Below are 20323 nucleotides of genomic sequence, written 5' to 3'. Positions count from 1 at the left end.
CATTGACCTATGTTTCTGTTTTTGTGTCAGTACCATATTGTCTTGATTACTGTAGCTTTGTAGTATAACCTGAAGTCAGGGAGTCAGATTCCTCCAGCTCCGTTTTCTTCCCTCAAAACTGCTTTGGCTATTCGGGGTCTTTTGTGTCTCCATAAAAATTTTAAGATGATTTGTTCTAGTTCCGTAAAAAAATGCCATTGGTAATTTGGTAGGGATTGCATTGAATCTGTAGATTGCTTTGGGTAGTATAGTCATTTTCACAATATTGATTCTTCCAATCCAAAAACATGGTAACTCTATCCATCTGCTGGTATCATCTTTAATTTCTTTCATCAGTGTCTTATAGTTTTCTGCATACACGTCTTTTCTCTCCCTAGGTAGGTTTATTCCTAGGTATTTTATTCTTTTTGTTGCAATGGTAAATGGGAGTGTTTCCATAATTTCTCTTTCAGATCTTTCATCATTAGTGTATAGGAATGCAAGAGATTTCTCTGCATTAATTTTGTATCCTGCTACTTTACCAAATTCATTGATTAGCTCTAGTAGTTTTCTGGTGGCAACTTTAGGATTCTCTATGTATAGTATCATGTTATCTGCAAACAGCGACAGCTTTACTTCTACTTTTCTGATTTGGATTCCTTTTATTTCCTTTTCTTCTCTGATTGCCGAGGCTATGACTTCCAAAACTATATTGAATAATAGTGGTGAGAGTGGACATCCTTGTCTTTTTCCTTTTTCTTAGAGGAAATGCTTTCAGTTTTTCACCATTGAGAATGATGTTTGCTGTGGGTTTGTCATATATGGCCTTTATTATGTTGAGGTAGGTTCCCTCTATGTCCACTTTCTGGAGAGTTTTTATCATAAATGGGTGTTGAATTTTGTCAAAAGATTTTTCTGCATCTATTGAGATGATCCTATGGTTTTTCTTCTTCAATTTGTTAATATGGTGTATCACATTGATTGATTTGTGTATATTGAAGAATACTTGCATCCCTGGGATAAATCCCACTTGATCATGGTGCATGATCCTTTTAATGTGTTGTTGGGTTATGTTTGCTTGTACATTGTTGAGGATTTTTGCATCTATATTCATCAGTGATATTGGTCTGTAATTTTCTTTTTTTTTTAGTATCTTTGTGTGGTTTTGGTATCAGGGTGATGGTGGCCTCATAGAATGAGTTTGAGAGTGTTGTTTCCTCTGCAATCTTTTGGAAGAGTTTGAGAAGGATGGGTGTTAGCTCTTCTCTAAATGTTTGATAGAATTCACCTGTGAAGCCTTCTGGTCCTGGACTTTTGTTTGTTGCCAGATTTTTAATCACAGTTTCAATTTCATTATTTGTGATTGTTCATATTTTCTGTTTCTTCCTGGTTCAGGCTTGGAAGGTTATACCTTTCTAAGAATTTTTCCATTTCTTCCAGGTTGTCCATTTTATTGGCATAGAATTGCTTGTAGTAGTCTCTTAGGATGCTTTGTATTTCTACAGTGTCTGTTGTAGCTTCTCCTTTTTCATTTGTAATTTTATTGATTTGAGTCCTCTTCCTCTTTTTCTTGATGAGTCTGGGTAAAGGTTTATCAATTTTGTTTTTCTTCTCAAAGAACCAGCTTTTAGTTTTATTGATCTTTGCTATTGTTTTCTTTGTTTCTATTTCATTTATTTCTGCTCTGATCTTTATGATTTCTTTCCTTCTGCTAACTTTGGGTTTTGTTTGTTCTTCTTTCTCTAGTTCCTTTAGGTGTAAGGTTAGACTGTTTATTTGAGATTTTTCTTGTTCTTGAGGTAGGCTTGTAGAGCTATAAACTTCCCTTTTAGACCTGCTTTTGCTGCATCCGATAGGTTTTGGATTGTTGTGTTTTCATTGTCATTTGTCTCTAGGTATTTTTTGATTTCCTCTTTGATTTCTTCAGTGATCTCTTGGTTATTTAGTAACGTATTGTTTAGCCTCCATGTGTTTGTGTTTTTTACGATTTTTTCCCTGTAATTCATTTCTAATCTCATAGCGTTGTGGTCGGAAAAGATACTTGATATGATTCCAATTTTCTTAAATTTACTGAGGCTTGATTTGTGACCCAAGATGTGATCTATCCTGGAGAATGTTCCGTGCACACTTGAGAAGAAAGTGTAATCTGCTGTTTTTGGATGGAATGTCCTGTAAATATAAATTAAATCCATTTGGTCTATTGTGTCATTTAAAGCTTCTGTTTCCTTATTTATTTTAATTTTGGATGATCTGTCCATTGGTGTAAGTGAGGTGTTAAAGTCCCCCACTATTATCATGTGACTGTCGATTTCCTCTTTTAGAGCTGTTAGCAGTTGCCTTATGTATTGAAGTGCTCCTATGTTGGGTGCACATATATTTATAATCATTATATCTTCTTCTTGGATTGATCCCTTTATCATTATGTAGTGTTCTTCCTTGTCTCTTGTAACATTCTTTATTTTAAAGTCTATTTTATCTGATATGAGTATAGCTACTCCAGCTTTCTTTTGATTTCCATTTGCATGGAATATCTTTTTCCATCCCCTCACTTTCAGCCTGTATGTGTCCCTAGGTCTGAAGTGGGTCTCTTGTAGACAGCATATACATGGTTCTTGTTTTTGTATCCATTCAGCAAGTCTGTGTCTTTTGGTTGGAGCATTTAGTCCATTCACGTTTAAGGTAATCATTGATATGTATGTTCCTATGGCCACATTCTTAATTGTTTTTTGGGTTTGTTTTTGTAGGTCCTTTTCTCCTCTTGTGTTTCCCAGTTAGAGAAGTTCCTTTAGCATTTGTTGTAGAGCTGGTTTGGTGGTGCTGAACTCTCTTAGCTTTTGATTGTCTGTAAAGCTTTTGATTTCTCCATCGAATCTGAATGAGATCCTTCACGGGTAGAGTAACCTTTGTTGTAGTTTCTTCCTTTTCATCACTTTAAGTATATCCTGCCACCTCCTTCTGGCTTGTAGAGTTTCTGCTGAGAAATCAGCTGTTAACCTTATGGGGCTTCCCTTGTATGTTATTTGTCATTTTTCCCTTGCTGCTTTCAATAATTTTTCTTTGTCTTTAATTTTTGCCAATTTGATTATTATGTGTCTTGGCATGTTTCTCCTTGGTTTTATCCTGTATGGGACTCTCTGTGCTTCCTGGATTTGGGTGGCTATTTCCTTTCCCATGTTAGGGAAGTTTTCGACTATAATCTCTTCAAATATTTTATCTGTTCCTTTCTCTCTCTTCTCCTTTTGGGACCCCTATAATGCGAATGTTATTGCATTTAATGTTGTCCCTGAGGTCTCTTAGGCTGTCTTCATTTCTTTTCATTCTTCTTTCTGTATTCTCTTCCACAGCAGTGAATTCCACCATTCTTTGTTCCAGGCCACTTATCCATTTTCTGCCTCAGTTATTCTGCTATTGATTCCTTCTAGTGTAGTTTTCATTTCAGTTATTGTATTGTTCATCTCTGTTTGTTTGTTCTTTAATTCTTCTAGGTCTTTGTTAAACATTTCTTGTATCTTTCTGATCTTTGCCTCCATTCTTTTTCTGAGGTCCTGGATCATCTTCACTATCATTATTCTGAATTCTTTTTCTGGAAGGTTGCCTATCTCCACTTCATTTAGTTTTTTTTCTGGGGTTTTATCTTCTTCCTTCATCTGGTACATAGCCCTCTGCATTTTCATCTTGTCTATCTTTCTGTGACTGTTGTTTTTGTTCCACAGGCTGCAGGATTGTAGTTCTTCTTGCTTCTGCTGTCTGCCCTCCTTATTATTATTATTGAAAATGGTACCTTAACTTAGAACTAAAACCTAAAATACATTGCATTGGTTTAGCAGTCAGGTGATAGGTGACATGGAAATTAATGTCAGAAGGAAGGCTTTCCTCTGAATCCTCACATGAGAATTACTGAAGAAAAAATAAATTTCTACTGTGCTAAGCTATAGGGGTTTCAGGGTTTATCTATTATACCAACACTCATTACCTTAACTAATACATGTGACTAAGTAAATGAAGTAATGAACAGATAAAACAGTACATTTCTGAGTTTTATATTGCTCGCTTATAAAACTAAATAGAAATCACTCTATGAATAGGCAACAGTAGATGTGTGTCCTTGGTACAGCTTCCAGAAATGCCAGCTGGCCAGCATTGAAATCGTGAAGGAAGTATGATCATACCAGCAAACTTTGTCAAAAAATATTGAATAGAGGTAATTATAACCACAAATAGAAGTTACCATGACCTTTCATGTAGAGTTCATTATGAGTTGTAAACACTAGATTATTACATATCATCTCTGTATCATCTGAACATTAGATAACCCTTGGGCAGTGAAAACATAAAATTGTATGAAAACTCCAGATCCTAAGGCAAAGTAATCTATCTGTAACCACGGCTGCAGTGGTGTCCTTCTTTCTTCCATCAGGAATTAGGATTGGAGAAGCAGGTTGGTTTCAGTGCTCATTTGCATTCTAATGTGCAGAGACTGGAGAAGATGTGTTGGAAAAAGTAAAAATCTGGATAGAGAAGAAACAAGCATTCCTTGGGAAACACTTTTATCTATAACTTAAAAGAGAACCTGTTTTCACCTTTCTACATTTATGCTCTAAAACTACATGAAAATATAATGGGATTTTTTTTTCCAGTTCATTTGGTCTACTTTCTTCTGAGATAAATGATAGTAATAGAGCGAGTGTCATCTTGAGTTGTTTCTCCCTTCTCAAAATCCAAAATTAAGCCATACACATTATAGTTATAACATTTTTTTGAAAAAGCATTTGGGGTTCTAGTTCAAGATGGTGACGCAGGAGGATCTGGAACTCACCTCCTTCCATAGACACACAAATCTATAGCTATGTATGGAACGATTTCCTGTGAAATAAACCCCAAAACTAGCTGAGCAACTCCTACACATTAGGCAAATAAGAAAAAACCCACATTGAAACAGATAGGAGAGAGGCTGAGGCACAATCTCACCATAAACCTTACCACTGTTATGGCAACCCATAATCAAGAGGGAATGCCTCATAATTCTGAGCTTCTCCATGAGGAGTGAAGGGTTTGAATCCCACATCTGGCACCCCACCTTTTAAGACTTACATCTGAGACATGAGCCGCCAAAACATTTACCTTTGAAAGCCAGTGGGGTTGGGTCCATAAGACCCACAAGGCTCTAGTGAACTGAACAACAGTTCTTAAAGGGCTTGCATGGAATCACCATTACTATGAAGCTGCAGAGGCAACTGACTGAAATTACTCTTTCCATGAAAAAGACCCATTGAAGCTATCTTAAATGCTTCAGACTGAGAGGCAGGCATCTAATTTTACACATATCAAGGGCCCACTGAAATACTCTCTGAAGAATGCAGAGACTGGCAGGAGGCATATTTATACTCTCCCTCTGCCTCACTCCAAGTCACTGCTACCTCACAGAAAGGAGCTTCTGAACCTGTCTGGTGTCCTGGGTTTTGTGGCTGCTACCCAGAGGACTCCCCTTGATCACATGGCTCTGGTGGACAGCTGGGCTTACATTCCTGAGTCTCATAGGTCAGTAACAAATGGAGGACACAGTGCAGAGACACAGACAGAAATACCCAGTCTTCCCAAGAAAGAGACCTATTAGCTTAATAGCTGTGACCTGAGGACAGTCTTCTAATTAAACATCTGGGAGTCAACTACAATCCTCTTCAGAGACCAAGGAGGCCAGTGGGTACCATCTTCCCAATCCCCCTTTGCCTCTCCTCAGGTTACCAGTATCTTTGAGAAAGGATATGTGGTACTCCAGCTTTTGTGGATGCTACCCAGAAGAGACATCCCTTGATAGCCTGGCTCTGCTGGCCAGTGGGGCTTGTGTTCACAGGTTCAACAGGATAGTAGTAAACAAGCCATTCTTAACTGGCTATCACTCCAGGGCTCAGTGAAGAGGGATAAACAGAAATACTCATCTCCCAGTCTTCCCCTGAAAGGAATATATTTGCATATCTTAGAAACTGCTGCCTGGGAGTCTGATTTCCAATCAGCTTGAATTTAGGTGCTTATTGAGATCTTCCATTTACTACAAGGAGCCACTAAGAAAATAGTAGGGTGCTAGGACAGTAATAAAGGTTTGAGAGACAACCAAGAACTAGGGCAGTGTTGTATAATAAAGTTCATCTCCTACATGAGGCTATGCCTGCAAGACTGGGAGGGGTGGGTATTTTATCTAATTTATAGAAACCAACACAAAGAGTGAAGAAACTGAGGAATATGTTCCAAGCTAAAGAAAATGATAAAAACTCAGAAAAAAGCCTTAATGAATTGGAGATGAGTGATTTACCTGATAAAGAGTTCAAAATAAGGGTTGTAAAGATACTCACTGAGGTCAAGAGGGCAATGTATGAACAAAGTGAGAATTTTAACAACAGGATAGAAAATATAAGAAAGTACCAAACAGAAATCACAGAGCTAAAGAACACAGTAACTGAACTGAAGAATACAATAGAGGGGGTTCATCAGGAGGCTAGATGAAGCAGAAGAAAATATCAGTGAACTCAAAGGCAGGGCAGAGGAACTCATCCAGTCAGAGTAGGAAAAAGAAAAATGAATGAAAAGACTGAAGATGATAGCTTAAGGGACTTATGCGACAACATCAGATGGAATGATACATTTACCCAGAAGGAGGTGGGAGAAAGGGGCAGAAAACTTATTTGACTAAATAATGGCTGGAAACTTCCCTAACTTGGGGAGGAAAACAGACATCTACATCCAGAAAGTCAATGAAGTTCCAAATAAAAAGAACTCAAAGAAACCCATACCAAAACACATTATGAATAAATTGTAAAAAGTTAATAACTAGGAATCTTAAAAGCAGCAGGAGAAAATCAACTTATTACATACAAAGGAAGCACCACAAGGCTATCAGCAGACTTTTCAGCAGGAACTTTGCAGATGAGAAGAGAGTGACATGATATAGTCAAAGTGCTGAAAGAAAAAACTTCCAACAAAGAATACTCTACCCAGCAAAATTGTTTTTAGAATTGAAGAAAAGATAAGGAGTTTTCAGACAAGCAAAAGCTAAAGGAGTTCCTCACCACTAGATTGGCCTTACAAGGAATAATAAAGGAACTTCTCTAAGGTGAAATGAAAGGGTGCTGATTAGTAATAGGTATAAATCTCACTGGTAAAGGTAAATATATGGTAAAATTTAGCATAATCTGATGTAAAGCTGGTGTGTTAATCGCGTATAAAGCTAGTGTTAAGGTTACAAGACAAAAGTAGTAAAAATAACTATAACTACAATTATTTGTTAATGTGTATACAAGATAAAAAGATGTAAATTATAACATCAAAAACATAAAACTTGATGGGGGAGTAAAACGTAGAGCTTTAGAATGCATTTAAACCTATCTATTTTAAGTTATTTTATGTAAGTTTCAGGGTAACCACAAAGTAAAAACCTACACAGGCATATCTCAGAGATATTCAAGATCACCACAGTGAAGCTAGTCACACAAATTTTTTGGTTTCCCAGTGTGTATTAAAGTTATATTTATACTATACTGTGTTCTATTAAGTATGCAATAGCAGTATATTTAAAAAAAATTATGTACCTTAATTAAAAATACAAAAGAAAAAGTATTACAATAGTGACATCATAGATCAAAGATCACCATAAAAATATAATAATAATGAAGAAGTTTGAAATATTGCAAGAATTACCAAAATGTGGCACAGAAATATGAAGTGAGCAAATGCTGCTTGAAAAATGGTACCAATAGACTTACTAGATGCAGGGTTGCCACAAACTTTTATTGCTTGTAAAAAAGCAGTATCTGTTAAGTACAATAAAGTGCAATAGAATGAGGTATGCCTATATTATATACACAAAAGGCAAAGAGGAAGAAATCTAAGCATACCATTACAGAAAATCATCAAATCAAAAGACAGAAAGCAGAAGAAACAAAAAAGGGACTACAAAACAGCCAGAAAACAACCAACACAATGGTAATAAGTCCATACCTACAACAATTACTTTAAGTGTAAGTGGACTAAATTCTCCAATCAAAAGACAGAGAGTGGCTGAATAGACACAAAAACAAGACTCATCTCTATGCTGCCTACAAGAGATTCACTTCAGGTGTAAGGCCACACACAGACTGAAAGTGAAGGAATGGCAAAAGATATTCCATAAAAATGGAAACAAAAAGAAAGCTAGGGTAGCCGTACTTATATTCAGCAAAATAGACTTAAGACCTTAATAAAAGACCAAGAAGGTCATTATAATAATGATAAAGCAGTCAATCCAACAAAAGGATATAACATTTGTAAGTATTTAAGCATCTAAATATATAAAGCAAATATTAACAGACCTAAAGGTAGAAATAGACAGCAATCTAATAATAACAGGGATATCCCACTTTAATACCCCCACTTAGATCAATGGATAGATCATCCAGACAGAAAGCCCAGAAATAAACCCACCCAAACATGGTCAAAAATTATACAAAAATTAACTCAAAATGGATTAAAGACTTGAGTGTAAAGACCTGAAACTATAAAACTGTCAGAAATAAAACATAGTCAGTAAGCTACTTGACATCAGTCATGGTGATGATTTTTGGCGCTGACTTCAAAAGCAAAGGCAACAAAAACAATAATTAACAAGTGGGACTATATCAAACTACAAATCTTCTGTACAGCAAAGGAAACCATCAACAGAATGAAAAGGCAATGTATAGAATGGAAGAAAATATTTGCAAATCATATATATAAGGGGTTAATATCCAAAATAGATAAAGAACTCATACAATTCTATAGCAAAAACCAAACAATCCAATTAAAAAATGGACAGGGGATCAGAATAGGTATTTTTCCAAAGACAGACAGATGGCCAACAAGTATATATGAAAAGATGCTCAACATCATAATCATAAGGGAAATGCAAATCATAAGGGAAATGCAAATCATAAGGGAAATGCAAATCAAAACCACAATGAGATATCACCCCATACCTGTTGGAAGGACTATTATCAAAAAGACAAGAAATAAATGCTGGTCAGTATGTGGCAAAAACAAATACTTGTGCCCTGTTTGTGGGAATATAAATTGGTGCAGTTACTATGGAGAACAGTATAGAGGTTTCTCAAAAAATTTAAAATAGAACTAACATATGATCCAACAATTTCACTGCTGGGTATTTATCTGAGAAAACAAACATACTACCTTGATATCTGCACCCACATGTTCATTGCAGCAGTGCTTACAGTATCTAAGACATGGAAGCAAACTAAGTGTCCACTGACGGATGAATGAATAAAGAAAATGTGGTATATAATGTGAAACTGATACGTAATGGAATATTATTCAGCCATACCGATGAAGAAAATCCTGCCATTTGCTATAACATGGGCGGACCTTGAGGGCATTAAGCCAGGTGAAATACATCAGACTGAGAAAGCCAAATACCATATGATCTCATTGTAATGGAGTCTTAGAAAAAAGAAAAGAAAACAAACACAAATGCATTGACACAAGGAACAGATTGGTACTTGCCCAGAGGTAGGGTGTAGGTTGCACCAAAAGGCTGAAGGGAATCAAAATGTACAAACTTCCAGTTATAAAATAAATAAGTCACAGGATGTAATGTACAGCAAGGTGACTATAGCTCGTCATACTGTATTGTATATTTGAAAGTTGCTAAGAGAATAAATCTTAAAAGTTCTCATCACAAGAGAAAAATTGTATCTGTATGGTGATAGATGTTACCTAGACTTATCACGGTGATGATTTTGCAATATATGCAAATATTGAATCACTATTTATACACCTGAGACTGACACAATATTATATGTCAGTTATACCTCAATAAAAAAAAGAAGTGGTCATATACAATATCTTATGAGATTTATTTTGGCCTTCATAAATGAAGCAAGTATGTTGAGGTGTTTACAAAACAAATGTAAGCCTCTTTAAACAATGCTGTGTATATCTAGATTGTATGTATATGTATGTGTAGGGGGTTGTATCATTTGTTTGACTTAGCTTTCTAAGATGTTTATAAGTATCTGTCATGACCATATAATTCTTAGAATGTATATTCTTATTAAAACCTTATGTGTTAAACACACCAGTGGTCTTGGACAAATTATATTTCTTCCATTATCTCAAAAGTGACTGACCACCAGATACTTGAAAATCCATCAGAACTTTTGAGTAATACATGACAATATTCAAAGTTCAACATTATGAAAAACATTGCTTAAACATTTAAAGTGAATCTGTATGTAAAAGAGAATTGAGATTTATTCGATCAATATATAAAATTAAGTACATGTTCCAGTTGAAAGTCCACAGGAAATATTGGACATGTATTTTTATAGAAATCAAACTTATGTCACTGATATGATTTAGCATAATTTTAGCAGCTATAATATAAAATAAGCAATATTTCAGTGGCTTCATACAATTGTTTTGCTTCTTGCTTATGTAACAGTAGAGTGCTGTTGCACATGTTTTGGGTTCATTAGTGACACTGCCCCATTAGATAAGTCAGGTAACTTGGCTCCTTCTACCCTGTGGCTCTGCCATTCCCTTGAGCCATGTTGTCCTCTGCAACCAGCTGTTATGTGCAGAAAGAAAAGATGGGAAAGATACACTTGCTTCATAACCGTCATTGTAGCACATCATTTCGGTTCACATTCCTTTGGAGAATGGCATGTTCCTATCTAGATACAAAATGGTTTGGGAATAGAGTTCTCTGCTGGCAGCTGTTCCTCAGTGACAACACTGTATCATGCGAGGGATGTGATTCCTCCCACATTAGCGATAGAAAACAAAAAATTTTCACAAAATTTCAGAAATGATGTGAAAGTTGCAAAAGGTAGAAGGTGGGTATAAGTAGACTGAAGGGCAAAACCAAAGTCCAAAACTTATCTAGGAGAGGACTTCTATGAGAGAAGATAGTAGTTACAGAGGCAATCCACTCACTGTGAGGTGGTAGATATAAAAAGTGAGAGCTGGCATGGTGACCATTGTGACTTTGTGAGAATCACAATAATGATAGCTAGGCCATTCAACACTCACAGTCTAACTAGGGATGACCCTGGGAAGGTCAGTAAGAGCCAGGATGAAGTCAGGGTGCCTTTGCCCAGGAATCTCGCCAGGGTAGCCACACTCGCCAGAAACAGAATATCTTAACACAATCGCACACATAAGCTAGCAGGAAATCTGAAGTATAAAGATGATCTCTAAAACAAATAACATCATTTTAAAATCCAGCCCATGAATAAAGATCCCAAGTTCAATGAAACAAAATCAGTATAGAAAGATTAAAGTATAATCAATCTCCAGAGAATTGCAGGAACACATAACATACATAAATCTGGGATCAACGGCTAGACATTTTAGAAGATAAGTTTGGATTATGACAATGTCCATTGATAGGAACAAAGATGGGCACAGTGGACAAGCTGGGACATTCAAACTAAAGCATCATCCAGCCTCAAAATGAAAAGGGACTCAGAGGCTAGGGCAAACACTCCAAACATATGCTAGTCACGATGGACACACGTTCACGTTAAACAAAATAAAACTGGAGAGGCAAAATACATAAAAATAAAGATGAATATTTGATATTTATAAAAGTTTTAATCCACCAAGCATATATGAAAATAAAGAAAACTATGTACTAACAATACCTTCAAATATAAAACTCAGACCCCACAAGGCTGTAAGAATACAATGACAAATCCACAATGATGGGACATACTTGTCAGAAATTGACAATCTGATGGGAATGTAAATAGGTACAGCTACTGTGGAAAACTGTATGGAGATTCTTCAAAAAATATTAAATATAGAACTACCATATGATCCAGTAATCCCACTTCTGTGTATATATTCAAAGGAAATGAAAGCAGGATCTAGAAAAGATACCTGCACTCTCATGTTTATTACACTATACACACTGACACACACAAACACACACAGAATGGAATATTATTCATCCAAGAGAAAGAAGGAGATTCTGCCATTTGTGACAACATGGATGGAACTTGAGAGAGCATTATGCCAAGTGAGATAAGACAGAGCAAGAAGAAAACTACTGTGTGAAATCACTAATATGTAGACTCTAAAAAGTTGAACTCAGAGTTGAGAAACAGAGTAGAACACTTGTCAGGGACTGATTGGTGGGAAGATTGGAGAGATGTTGGTCAAAGGGTACAAACTTGCAACTACAAGATAAAAGTTCCGAAGATCTAATGCACAGCACAGTGAATAGTCAACAATACTGTACTATACACTTCAAAGTTGCTAAGAAATTAGGTCACAAATGATCTCACCACAAAAATGAAATGATAATTATGTGACATGATAGAGGTGTTAGCTAACAGCATGGTGTAAATCATACTGCAATATAGAAATGTATCAATTCAATACTTTTTAATACCTTAAACTTATACAAAGTTATGCCTATTATAACTCAATAAAAAATAAAAAATAACAAAAATTTAAAAATATTAAAAAGTTCACAAGTCACCACAAAAATAGAAATTGACAATTTGAATAGAAAAAAAGTAAGTACATTATGTATTTACATAAGGTAAATGACAAGCTGGAGTTAATAGATAATAGGTACTAAAGAAAACTTTCCCCAGTAAGTAAATGTATGCATATATATATATATACATATATACCTACACATACACTTGTGTTATGTGTACTTGTGTATATATAGATCATAGATCTCTGTTTCCATAGATATTTCCACATTAAGGGAAATAATCTAAATTAGTTGTGAATTATACAAAAAATTAAAACAAATTACAAACTATTGAAAAAAATGACACTTGAGAACATTATGATTCAAAACCTGTCATGTGTCACTAAAGCAGGGCATAAGGAAAATATATAATTGAAAAAATATTTAAAAGCTATGAAATTCCTTTTAAGTAAACTAAATTTTCTGTTAACAAAGCTAAAAAACCCAAAATATTAGTTAAATAAATTAGAAACATAATACAAATCAGAATTAATCAAGAAAACTAAAATGCAGTTTTCTGAAAAGACTGGTAAACATGACAAACCTTTGGAAAACCTGATCAACTGGTTTAGAGGAGAGAGTGAGGCAAAAATTAATATTAAAAAACTGGGGTACATATGTGTATATTCAGAGATTTTAAGAAGTGTGAGATTAGTATGTATAACTTTATATATATATATAAATATTTATACAAATATGTTTGAACAGATAGATAAAAATATTTTCTAGGAAACTTAAATCACCAGATTCAAGAAATACAGATCCCTAGTAGACCAGTAACTGTAGAATATATTACATAGAAGAGAGATATTTTCCTATCAAGGACCAAAGCCCAATAGTTTAATTCTAACAAAAATGGCAATGAACAAATAATTCTTTGTTAAGTAAATATTCTAGTGCAGAGAGAAAGGGTGGGGTGGGGGATAGAGAGAGAGAAGGAGAGGGAGGGAGGGAAAGGAAAAGGGAGAGTAAGTTATTTAGCAAATTTTGTGAGACTATCAGAATGCTAATTTAAAAGCTGGGCAAGGATAATACTCAAGGAAACCTAATTTTAAACAAGAAAGATGTGAAAATCCTTAATACAAGATTATCAAGTAAAATACAGTGTTATTAAAATGATGCTGTTCTTTATAAAAATATTATTAAAAGAATAATGCCTTATGACCATTATCATAGAATTAGTTTAATATAAGAAAATTTATTAACATAATTACATAAACAGATTAAAGAACAATTATGATCACCTCAATAAATCTTGCAAAAGAAGTTGATAAAGCACAAATTTATTCTTTATTAAAAAAAAAAAAACTCTTAGCAAACTAGGAAGAAAATTTCCTTGATTTATAAGCTATTCAACAGAAATCTCCAGCATGTGTCATTTTAATTAAGATACATTATAAGTATTACCATTCAATGCGGTAACAAGATAGGACTTATCACTTTAAAGTTACTCTTTGAGACTGTACTAAAGCGTTTAGCCCATGCAGTAAGAGAGGTTAAAGAAATCAGATGTATAATACTCAGAATGATGTGACTGTCATTATTATAGATTATAAGATTACTTGGAAAATCCAAGAAAGTCATCTTTAAAAAACTATTTTAATAGAAATTTAAGGAAAAAACTACAATCTACCAAAAAATCTAATATGAGCTATACCCAAAATAAAATTTTACCCTATTCACAACACCCTGGTTTTCTCTTTAGTTATTCACTTAATCGTTTTTAAAAAGATTAATTTGTAAGTAATAATAATGTGTATTTTCCAGATTTTATGGGTTTTGTGAGTAGTAAGAAATTGCTTGTGCATATTAACTGATTAGGAGATAATGCCAGTAATGAATTGGTTTTAAAACATGTTCTGAAACACATTTCACATACTGAAAAATAAAAAAGAAGAAAATCTATGGGTATTGTTATTTTGGAATGGAAAAATATGAGTGATGATGATAATGGTGTTTTAGAAATCTCAGATGGTCAGTTTTGATTTATCTGCTCTCAAACAAACTTGAAATAAATTTTTAAAAATCACTACTGTGATAACTCATTTTAATACAGTATAATTTCTCTTTATTCTAAATATCGCAATTCTTATCTATTGATACCTCCAAAAAGATCATTATTATAAAACAGAGATCATTAATCTGTATTTGTGCTTATGTTTATGTTAAACAGTGGACATATATTAATTTTGTAACAGTATTCTAGTAATTTCTAGGGACATCTTATTTTGTATTATTCACAAACATAACTCTAAAGTTTTAAATGTAAAACAAAGCATTGCCCTGGAAAGTTAGCACTGATTAAAGTCACAATGTGCTCTTTTGTGCTAGTGTTTTTAATAAAAAATTATCAGTGGTAAAATGTAAATAAAAAAGCAAATTTCTTCCTTCATCATCTAGTCTAAGCAGTTAAAATGAATGAAGTCTCCTTTGAGAAAACATCGACTAAGCAAAATAATGGTTATGAGTTTGAGAAAATGTTTAATGAACTTGTTAAAATGCAGTTATTATTTTAGAGCATATTATTTTATGTTTTATTTTTTTCTTTTAAATTTTTTTTGAATTTTATTTTTTTATACAGCAGGTTATTATTTTATACATATTAGTGTATACATGTCAATTCCAATCTCTCAATTCGTCCCATCCCTACCCCCCAGCCCCTGCTTTCCCCTCTTGGTGTCCGTATGTTTGTTCTCTACATCGCTCTTAAGCCTATTTTATGTTTTAAATTAATTGAAGTTTCTTTGCTCAGAGACTCTTTTTTTCTTTTTCCACTTAATATACCAAAATAAGTGACCTTAGTAACTCATGTGGATGCCAAGAAGTTACTAAGTGGGGAATACTGGTTGACATAACAGCATGTGAATGGAAGAGTGTTTCCATGAATCTTCATATTCTTTTACCCTTTGTCAATTCAAATGCAAAGAAGTTCATAATGATTGAGCACGATTGTTCTTCAAATAGCTCATATTGTAAGCTTTCTGATGGACTGATATTCAGATTCTATTTCTTCTTGTTCTGAAAACACACCTATTTACTACATATATGGAAGTTGAAATTATATTCTGTCTATATACTGAAATATTTATATACATATATATGTGTATACATACATATATGTATAACACACATGCACACGTATGTACCCATTTGTTTAGGGCAATGGGAGTAAATGTTCACTTTGAAAATATAAACCTTTTGGTAGCTTTATTCATAATTGCCAAAACTTGGAAGCAACCAAGGTGTCCTTCAGTAGAATAGATAAACTGTGGTACAATCAGATAATGGATTACAACTCAGTGCTAAAAATAATGGAGCTATCAAGCTATGAAAAGACATCAAGGAAACTTAAATGCATACTATTAAGTGAAATAAGCCAATATAAAAGGCTATATACTGGATGATTCCAACTATATGACATTCTGTAAAAGGCAAAACTATGGAGACAGTAAAAAGATCAGTGGTTGCCAGGGATTAAGGGAGAGGGAGAAATAAGTAGGTGGGGCACGGAGGGCTTTGAGGACAGTGAAACTAGGCTGTTTGATACTGTAACGGTGGATACATGACATATATTTGTCTAAACCCACGAAATGTACACCGCTTACAATGAACCTTAAACTCCGGACTCTGGGTGAGAATGATGTGTCAAAGTAGGCTCATCTATTACAATAAATAAAGCACTCTGTTGGGAGATGTTGACAGCAAGGGAGGCATGTGTGGGAACAAGGGATGTATGAGAAATCTGTGGATGTTCTGCTCAATTTTGCTATGAACCCAAGACGGCTTTTAAAAAAAAGTATTTTAAAAACTGTAAGTCTGACTATACTAACGGTTCTAATATTTAAAGTAGGCCTAATTCTGAAAAATAGATGACAGCTCTAAACCATGCCGAGACAATCAGATGACTCATTATTCAATGAATTGATAATGTCAGATCCATGCCTATATAAGGAACATTGTGTTCCTGCACATGGTAGGAATTTAGTAGATAGAGTGCAGTGTTTGATTAAGCTAAAGAATAAGTAAAGTGGAAGTTTAAATGAAGAGGAAATTATTTGGAAGAGCTCATATTAACAACAATAACAGATCATAGCCAGAGACATGTTGAGTGAGCACATTCATAACAGAAGAGTGGGGGAGCTCATCATGTGTTATGTGAACATGGGAGATAACAAAAGTGGACAGTTTGCAATTACAAGGATGGGTCTGAATCCAGAGCTGTCTCTTAGTCTCTTAATAGTTTTGTAATCTTGGCAAGTTAATTTATGTCTCAACCAATCAATGCCTCTGCTTCTTCATTTATGGTGAGGTAGGAACTAGGTGGACATGAATATTAAGTGAGTATAGCTGAAAGTTCACAGACAAAATTTCACTAACAGAATCAAGATTTCTGAAGCATGAACCTGACATTCCATCGTAGTCCAGATCCTATGGGACAAGTGATAGAAGCTAGGAAATATGTGTGGAATGAGTAAACAGGAAAATGTGGAGACAAGAAAATACATAATGGATGAGAGCCATATTATGAAGGATTATGATAAGCTCCAAAGGAAGGAAGGAAGGAATGGGAAAAAAGAAGGAAGGGAGGGAGGAGGGAGGGAAAGAGAAAGAGAGAGAGAGAGAGAGAGAGAGAGAGAGAGAGAGAGAGAGAGAGAAAGAAAGAAAGGGAAAGAAAAGAAAGAAAAACAGAAAGAAAAAGGAAGGAAGGAAGGAGGAAGGAAGAGGAAAGAAGAAGGAAAGAAAGAAAGAAAGAAAAGAAAGACACATCTATACCTACTGCGTATCTTCATAGTTTACAATATACAAATTCTATAAACCATATACATTCTTCAGACATGTGTTTGGTATTTGACTAGTGAAACTGGGCATTCAATATATTCTGGCTATGATTTGCATCATATAATATACAAGTATTCTTTCATTCATTCATTTATCCAACAACATTTCTTAGATGACTATAATATGCTAGGTATCAGGATAAAGCCTTAAATAGGACAATGTCTGTCTTCCTGAAACTCATATTCCAAAGCAAAAGGGGAAGATTGATAATTATGATTTCATATTGCTTTTATCAGATAGATAAAAACATCAAAATTATATGGTGGTATAGCCAGAATCTTGAAAAGCATGTTTTAAAAATTTATTTTTAAATTATGTATAGTAAAATTCACTCTTTTTAGTGAACAGTTCTATGAGTTTTGAAAAATGCATACAGCTATATAACCACACCATAATCAAGATACAGTTTTATTATCCCCCAAAAATCCCTTATAAAAGCAAGCTTTTGGTAAGCTTTGGATTTTTTCAAAGAAAACAAACTTAGCATAAGAACAACCCAAGTGACTCAAATTATAAAACTATAAGTTCCGTAAGTGTAATCTTAAGGCATATTTAGCTTTAAGACAAAGAAATCAGTGCAAAGTAGCTTAAAGTAAAACAAACAAACAAAAACACGGGATACAGTCCTTGTTAGTGAATAGAGGAGGGTCTTACATAAGTGAAATAAAGTATCACTACCCGTGGGAACTCCACTACTCACTCCACCTCCTTCTGCTAGTCTGCATAATCTCTTATCTTTGCTCACCCTGTGGTCATGGCGGCTCTAAAAAGGGCACCCTCAATCCCTGTGCCCATATGATATCACAGACTTTGCACCCACATGGAACTAACATGCACAAATTCAGGTCCCAAAGTCCAAGAAAAAAATTAGATGTGGCCAGGGAGGTGAATCATATGATACACAGAGTTACTCATTTTACAGGGTATAGATGGTTTTGTCCGTCTCCCACTTCTTTGCAGTGACGTGTCAGAAAGAAGTGTAGTAGTAGTAGGAATAATATTAATCACAACAATAGCAATACCAAGATTCCAAGGTGAAGAACATGCTTTATTTTAAAAAGATTGTCCGGATCATAGCTATCAAAGTCCAGTGAGATAATATCTCAAACAAGAAAGGAACTATCAGAGGCAGGAAAAGTGAGAGACTCTATTAAAGAAAAACTAAATGGGGAAAAAAAAAAAAGGATTCCAGTAATAGTGACCAATTCCAAAATAAGCTAGCCAATATTTAGAATCTTGAGCATTGAGGAAGACTTACAGATTCCCTGGAAGATGTTTTGGAGATAAACTCTTACCCTAATTTATTGTAATTTACTTAAACACATTAAGAAATAACCACCATTTTATTTCATGGCATTGACAATGCAAATAAAACATTAATGTTTAAAGGTGAGTTCCTGGACAATCAAACTTAAATTCATGACAGATTTTTGACACTGCCTGCAGAAGTTGATGAAATAATCTGTTTATATTTCTATAATGACACACACCTGTGATACTGGACTAGAACGTTAAGATCATCTCCAATTAAAGTTGCATATCCTATTTTTTTTGCTCCTAAAGATCTTGATAAGGAAATGGTATAAATACAGTTACCAGTTATATTGTCAAGTGTCTGGGGAAAAAACCCTGAAATCCTAGAAACAAAACAGAAAGAGAAGAAATGTTTTATTTTCTTTTCCATGAGATCCAAGATGATAAAGAGATATGCAGAACACATCTTTTCCTCCTACTCAAGCCAAAAAGGAAAAAAAAAAGAAAAAGTATTCTGTTTGAAAGCCAAAAAAAAAAAAAAGGGTGGGAAACAATGAGAATGAAAATGCTTGCAAAGTATGTTTTCAGAATCTAAATTCTATCTAAAAATTATGTTATTAGTTTAGTGAAAATGATTCCTGACTCAGTAAACTAGAAAGAACTCATTGCCTAAGAGTCATTTTATATATCCATATTTATAGTCATTATGTAGATTAAAAGTTATAAGCCATTGTCCAGGTTCTCCTCTTTGGCCTTAGTGGTTCTTGGTACCGTGAAATAAAATCTATTCATATGCATTGGCATGTGCACACAAACACACTCACACATACATAGCACCAAATTATGTTTTGCTATCTTCCAAACACAAGCTTGATAATGTTGAAATCAATCATGGACCAATAAATCTACAACAAAACTTGCTACATATATCAATAGGGTCACAGAAAATAATCAAAATTAGTACAATAAAAATTCTACACTGATGAGAGGAGCTGGGCTAAAACATCTATAATCTTGGTGCAGAACAGACATATATCTATTAATATAGAGAGAATATATTCTACAATTTGGAATAGGATAACCTTCAAACATATTTGTTCTATCATCTAATGATCCACCTTTCATGGGAAAAATGGCTGTGTTCTCTATCCTCAATCCACCTTGAGGACTCTGAGTAGATACTCTTAGCTGTAGTCAATGTAATGGACACAGTCTTTAGAACCTCAGAAAATGGATTTTGAACTACATTTCTAGCAAGTTTTGATAGAAAATACATGCAGCAGATAGAGGTTTAATGTAGTTGAATTCCCCATTATTCAGTGACTAATTACTCCTTTTGTGGTGATCCAGGTCTGTGACTTCTCTCTTTTTTCCCCATGGCTGCCTGCCTTTGGCCATTTCACAGTTCATTAGCACCTTCAACATCTAATCGGCAAGTGAAGAATACAGACATGACTCAGATCAATTTTACAGTTTTGTATCACTGGGACTACAATTTTGATGAGATATGCTATTGAAATGAATACCTAAAATGGAATTCAAAAGGCTCTTCTGAATTTCAAATAATAATTTTCTGTCATCGGAAACACTCAAATTGATTACTTTGACTTGGCATAACTAAGTATTTTTTTTAGGATTTTTTTTGTTTTTGAAATCACCTCTCTTCTCTTTCTTATGTAACTACCCAGGGTTCACTGGCTTACTGCATAATGTAGACACATGACAGACGTAGAATGTACT

This window comes from Aethalodelphis obliquidens, unplaced genomic scaffold (genome assembly GCF_003676395.1).
Source record: "Aethalodelphis obliquidens isolate GAN/ISIS:26980383/991018 unplaced genomic scaffold, ASM367639v1 scaffold4, whole genome shotgun sequence".
Classification (NCBI taxonomy): domain Eukaryota; kingdom Metazoa; phylum Chordata; class Mammalia; order Artiodactyla; family Delphinidae; genus Aethalodelphis; species Aethalodelphis obliquidens.
The sequence above is the reverse complement of the archived record's forward strand: the minus strand, read 5'-3'. Positions refer to the sequence as shown.